The following is a 7,372-nucleotide window of genomic DNA, read 5'->3' on the forward strand; positions in this document are numbered from 1 at the left end:
TAATGTGTCTAGATTTTGTGTTATGTCTTCCTGCAGATAGATACCCTGTGAACTAGCACATTTAAAATTTTCACATGTCTGTCTAGTACAAAGCAGCGTTGGTACTCGTATCACTTTAACGTGATCTCGTCCTGATATTCATGTAATATTTGCCACTGGAGGTCAAACACTGATCCACCAATCCCTTATCACATGAGATATCTGGAGGAATATCTTCTGAAAAAATACTAAATAAATTGTGCACAATGATCAAAAGAAAAAACACAGAGCACTGCACTGAAAACTAAAGATTGAGCAATATGATTTCAATTCATTTGACCAAAAACATGGGATTAATTCAGGTGCTATAGAAGGGTTTAGCAATACCTGCTTTACCATTGGTAACCATCATGAGAAACATGACAAGTAATAATCCTATCATTAAGTCCTGAAAAGATGAGGGACTGTGGCTACATGTATGTCTAATGAAAAAAATATGTGGTCATCTGTGAGTAAACTAAAACTTTAACACTAACAACACTTGGTTCAGTAGTATTTTGTAAGTACCAACCCTGGATCAAGGAATTTTTGATGTAAAACACAAGCACTTGAATAATTCTTATCGATGTTAACTCTATTTGCATGTGATGGTCGAAAGTCGCTACGTGGTAATGAACAGTCCACTTTGAGAAAATGATCTTTTTAGTCCTAAACAGACTCAGGTTCCATTTCTAGGTGTAAGTCACATTGTGATGCGGGCCTAGCTACTTGTATGGTTTATAGGAAATATGATATTAACAGTCCACACATTTTGAATTACTGAATGAAAGACCGGACATGATGTTAAAAATAATGCAAACTTTGATTCTCCATGAGAAGCCCTTGTATGAACTTGTCATTTGTAGATAACGAAACAAATCGGCACATAGATGAGGGTCTGGATGAGGGTCCATCATTTCTGTATTCTTTAATTTTTTAGATCACTTTTCTTTATTCTTTATTTATTTTGCCACTTATTCTCTATTCTTAATATTTTAGCACCCCAATATTCTTTATTCTCTATTTTTGGTGCCTATTTTTCTCTATTCCTAATTTTTTGTCCTTTATTCGGCACTTCTTGCCCATTATTTTGTATTCTGTAAACCCCATCCAGACCCTCTAGAGAAGTGACAATTGTTCGTTTTTGGAATTTCCACTCAGTTGGAAAGCACGATTATCATTTGAAAAACATGCCCACCAAATTAAACTACTAGTATCTATCATCTAAATAGTGCAAATTCAATGATTTTTTTGTGGGATCAGTTGTTAATCTCAAAGTATAATTTCTTCCTAACTACTGTACAACAAGAAGTTTACATTTACATTTACCATTCCTTTTTCTTTTTTATTAAACAATCAAATGTTCAATACTATTGCTCGAGGAAAGGGTCAGAATTTGATAGTATATACTCTAAAAGGTCTATTTTCTATGAAAATATCTGTCTAATTGAAGTAGTTAGTTCCACAGTTACTTTAAAGCCCGTTGTCGTAACTTCTGTCATCAGAGTAACTATTTTTACTAAGACTGAAAAATCAAGTATTCAGTACTTCTGTCACTAGAGTAGTCATGTTTACTTAGACTTGGAAGCCCAAAAGTAAGTACTTCTGTCAATAGATTAGTTACTTTTACTAAGACTTTAAAGTCCAGAGTCCGGAGTTCAGTAGCCGTCACTTCTGTCACTAAAGTAATTATTTTTGCATATACTTAAAAATCCCGTAGTCAGTACTTCTTTCACTAGAGTTTTTTTTTACTTAGACTTTAAAGTCTAGTAGTCAGTACTTCTGTCACTAGAGAACTATTTTTTTCTAAGACTTTAAAGTCCAGTAGTCAGTACTTCTGTCACCAGAGTAGTTATTTTTGCTTAGGCTTAAAAACCCAGTGGCCAGTACTTCTTTCACTAGAGTAGTTATTTTTACTTAGACTTTAAAGTCTAGTAGTCAGTACTTCTGTCACCAGAGTAGCTATTTTTACTTATACTTAAACATCCAGTAGTCAGTACTTCTTTCACTAGAGTAGTGATTTTTACTTAGACTTGGAAGCCCATAAGTAACTACTTCTGTCAATACAGTAGTTATTTTTACTTAGGCTTTAAAGTCCAGAGTCCAGTAGCCGTCACTTCTGTCACTAGAGTAATTATTTTTACTTAGACTTAAAAGCCCAGTAGCCGTCACTTCTGTCACTAGAGCAGTTATTTTTGCTTAGACTTAAAATCCAGTAGTCGGTACTTCTTTCACTAGAGTAATAATTTTACTTAGACTTTAAAGTCCAGAAAGCAGTTCTTCTGTCACTAGAGTAAAATTGAGAATGGAAATGGGGAATATGTCAAAGAGACAACAACCCGACCAAAGAGCAGACAACAGCCGAAGGCCACCAATGGGTCTTCAACGCAGCGAGAAAATCCCGCACCCGGAGGTGGTCCTCAGCTGGCCCCTAAATAAAATTGTGTACTAGTTCAGTGAAATGGACATCACACTAAACTCCAAAACATATAAATGAACTAAAATTAAAAAACACACTAACAAAGGCCAGAGGCTCCTGACTTGGGACAGGCGCAAAAATGCGGCGGGGTTAAACATGTTTTGTGAGATCTCAACCATCCCCCTATAACCTCTAGCCAATGTAGAATAAAGAAACACATAGCAATACGCACAGTAAAAATTCAGTTCAAAAGAAGTCCTAGTCCGATGTCAGAATAGGTAACAAAAGAAACTAAGCAAAATGACAATGATACATAAATGAACAAAGGACTACTAGCAGTAGTATTTTTTCTTAGACTTTAAAGTCCAGTGGCCAGTACTTCTGTCACTAGAGTAGTTATTTTTACTTAGACTTTAAAGTGTAGTTGGCAATACTTCTGTCACTAGAGTAATTATTCAGTTACTTAGGTCACTTCTGTCACTAGAGAACTTTTACTTTTACTTAAACTTAAACTTTAAAGTCTAGTAGTCAGAACTTCTGTCACAAGAGTAGTTATTTTTACGTAGACTTTAAAGTGCAGTAGTCAATACTGCTAGAGTAATTATTTTACTACGGTCACTTCTTTCTCTAGAGTAGTTACTTTTACTTACACTTTAAAGTCTGGTAGTCAGTACTTCTGTTACTAGAGTAGTAACTTTTTCTTAAACTTTAAAGTCGAGTATTCAGTACTTCTGTCACCAGAGTAGTTGTTTTTGCTTAGGCTTTAAAACCCAGTGGCCAGTACTTCTGTCACTAGAGTAGTTATTTTTACTTAGACTTTAAAGTGTAGTTGGCAATACTTCAGTCACTAGAGTTATTATTCAGTTACTTAGGTCACTTCTGTCACTAGAGTAGTAACTTTTACTTAAACTTAAACTTTAAAGTCTAGTAGTCAGAACTTCTGTCACTAGAATAGTTACTTTTACTTAAACTTTAAAGTCGAGTTGTCAGTACTTCTGTCACAAGAGTAGTTATTTTTACGTAGACTTTAAAGTGCAGTAGTCAATACTGCTAGAATAATTATTTTACTACGGTCACTTCTGTCTCTAGAGTAGTTACTTTTACTTACACTTTAAAGTCTAGTAGTCAGTACTTCTGTCACTAGAGTAGTAACTTTTACTTAAACTTTAAAGTCGAGTATTCAGTACTTCCGTCACTAGAGTAGTTATTAAATGCAGACTTTAAAGCCCGATAGTCAGTACTTCTGTCACTAGAGTAGTTATTCTTACGTAGACTTTAAATTCAAGTAGTCAGTACTTCTGTCACTAGAGCAGCTATGTTTACTTAGACTTTAAAGTCCAATAGTCAAAAGCCAGTAGTGAGTACATCTGTGCTTACATGAAGTATCATTTATGCAAACATAGTCTGTTAATATGCTATTCTTAAAATGTTTTAATCACCCGAAACACTAAAGTTTTTTTCTATCTCAGTCTTTAAAGTCTAAGTAAAAATAACTACTCTAGTGAAGAAGTACTGACTACTGAATGTTTAAGTCTAAGTAAAAATAACTACTCTGGTGACAGAAGTACTGACTTCTGGACTTCAACTCGCTGCATTTTCATGCACCTGTCCTAAGTCAGGAGCCTGTTGTTCAGTGGTTGTCGTTTGTTGGTGTGGTTCATAGGTGTTTCTCGTTTTTTATATAAATTAGACCTTGCTGTTCGGTGTGAGCCAAGGCTCCGTGTTGAAGGCCGTACTTTGACCTATAATTGTTAACTTTTTATACATTGTGACTTAGATGGAGAGTTGTCTCATTGGCACTCATACTACATCTTATTTATATCCAACGTCTAAGAAAAAATCACTACTCTAGTGACAGAAATACTGACTACTGGACTTTAAAGTCTAAGTGAAAACAAATACACTAGTGAAAGAAGTACTGACTACTGGGTTTTTAAGTCTAAGTTAAGTGGCTTAATTATTTTTTATATTTTTGGTTTTCAATGCTCTTTGGTTTCTTAATTGATTTTTTTTTAATTTTTCAAACTTTCATTCGAGTGCCACCGTCAGATAGGTCTTACTTATCTAGACGAACCCGTGTCTACTATACTTAATTATAAGCCTGATCTTTTGATGAGTTTTTACTCCTGATTAAATAAATCTTATGCATTTGGAAAGCAGCTTCATGGAGCATTTGGTAGACCCAGCAATCAAGCGATAAAAGAATGTTTTTTGAGGCGGTTTATTGTATTTTTTTTGTTTGTTAGAGTAGAGTGAAAGGTCATTTCATATTTTGTTGAAATTCCAAACATAAAACAGACCTATATTATTTCTGATTTCCTCATTCACACAGATACGTTTTTGTTTGGGTTTTTTTTCTGCGGATACAGCAACAATTTGTCATAAATGTTAGGCATGTGTCTAGCAATTCACAGTTCGAGTTTTCGAAGAACAATGTTGCATGAATGTTCATAGCCCACATAAATTAAAGTTTGCGAAAAAAAAATAACAAAACATTTCGAAGTTGTAAGAAAATTAACAGTTAAAATTATAAACAGACGGAACTTAGAAAAATATATCTGGTCTATATTCGCCCTATCTTTGAATACAGTTGTGAGGTGTGGGACAACTTATTGGAGCAACTTCAACTATAGAAGCTGGGTCGGAATTGTAACAGGATTGCCTATCTTGAATATCTTTATCTAGAGACTAACTGAGAATCTCTACATGTAGAAGATACAGAAAAAAATCCAATAATTTTATAAGATAGATAATATATAATCGCAACTTTTGTAGATTCTCATCAATAAATTTGTCATTTGTTCTTTCGTCTTTTATAGGGAATGGATTTTTTCGTAACCTTGGATAGTTACCCTGTCACAGTTTTAACTATGATCTCTATTGAATAATGCATACGGGAAATATGAATGAACCCGAGCATTCCATGTATGTTAGAGCTGAATGTTATTCTAGCACAGCGATCTTTTTTTAAATTCATATTTCGCAGTTTTTTGCAGAGACATATAATATGTATTATCACATACCTGTCAACTGACCCGGATCCTGCGGGTGTGACCCGAGATTTTCACAATTCTGAGGGGTCACCCGGGACACCCGCCGGGTTGCCAAATAACCCGGAAATTCGGAAAATAACCCGTTTTCACCCGTATTCGTAAGCCTTCAGTCTGATTTCATATAAAGTGATTTTCCGTTGAAATTAATACCGGCAAATTCGTAATTCTTCCTGGACAAGAAGTTCAACTAGCTGTGTAAACTCAAATCAAGTGACCCATTTCAGTGCATGGCTTCACTTGACAGCTTTGGTGTCAAACACACTGTTAATTATCACCAATTACCTTAGCTTTAGGTCGTAAATAATTTGTGTATCTAAAACAATTTGAGTTACTTCCCCTTTTTTGTCAATTCACAATATACTCCTTAAACTTATGTTTTTTTTTTGTAAAAAAATTAAATCTAAAATGAATTGAATGCAAAAACATATCAGAATAATACGTTAACTATCTTTCTACCTAAGAACAATTAAAAAATAAAAATTTTGAAAATTAGTTTTTTCATCTATACCTCCTTTATTTGTTTAACTTTATTTTATTATACTCTAATATCAACATATGATGTGGACTCATCAAGTCACGTTTTAGTCATTACAACTGAACGGACGTGCTGGGTCAGCTTTCCTTTACCCGCTATCTTCGATGAGGGTTTACTGTTGGATGGATAAACGACTTACTACTTTCGATGACAGAAACCAATCCAACGCTGTACAGACTACGTAAGGCTATAATCCGCGTAGGGTTAATTCCCGCGTCAACATACACTCCAAAACCCATTATGGATGGGGGAGTGGTATGCCGAGTGACGTCCGAGGGCTGTATCGTAGGTGTTAGATAATGGACCACCATTTCACTGTCTCACGACTTTGGTCCTGATAATGCTTCCTGTCATCGTTAATACTACGTCCGAGACTCATCTACCAGTACTCCATCATCGAGGTTAGCGGGCTGCCTAGCTGACCAATCTGGCCCTGAAAGCAGTCGTTGTGAAGACATAACATCAAAACAGTCAACAAAAGAAAAACCAAAACAACTCACAAAACCAAGATGGCGGCCTACCAAAATGGCGTCCTCAACCTGTTCCTGACCGATGGCAAAAATTATTTAAACGCTCATCAAACGCCTTCGGGCACCGAGCCGACCGTGCGAGGGATGTATATCCAGTCAAGGTCGTTAAAAACTGCCATTTGTTTGATGTGGACTATGTATAAAAGCTGCACAAATGTATGAAAAGAAAACACATATTGGCATATTGGATGTCATGGAATGAATATGAAAAGGAATTAAGGCAATGTAACACAAATCTATCAATGGCCTTCAAGTGCAATGAAATAATAATATGTACAAATTTAAATTACTTAACCATGTGGACATGTTTTGGAAACTTTGATATAAATTATAAGAAAAATGTCCCCTAGATACTGAAATTCAGCTCGAAAAAGTTCGTACGGATTATGACCTGAGATTTCATTCTTCTAAGCAGGAGATGACCTGCATTTTCATTGTCATAGGTTGACTCTGATAATATCAGAAGTCCATTACTAGAGCTCTAGTAATGGACTTCTGGTATTATACACTTTAATTTATTATTACAGTGGCGGATCCAGAAATTTTCATAAGTGGGGGCACACTGACTGCTTAAGAGGGGCCCGCTCCAGTCATGCTTCAGTGATTACCTATATAATCAACCAAATTTTTCCCACAAAAGGGGGGGGGGGGGGCGGGCCCCTGTCCCCCCTTAAATCCGCCTCTGTTATATGTTTCTGGTTTTGGCAACTATTATTTAATAGATGTTTTAAAAACTCCGTCTAAATAGCCAAGTGAACGGAATGTGCTAGGATTCAGAATTACTAGCTTGACACATTGTCTTACGTTCAATTAAGGC

The sequence above is a fragment of the Mytilus californianus genome, unplaced genomic scaffold, assembly GCF_021869535.1.
Source record: "Mytilus californianus isolate M0D057914Y unplaced genomic scaffold, xbMytCali1.0.p SCAF_1, whole genome shotgun sequence".
Lineage (NCBI taxonomy): Eukaryota > Metazoa > Mollusca > Bivalvia > Mytilida > Mytilidae > Mytilus > Mytilus californianus.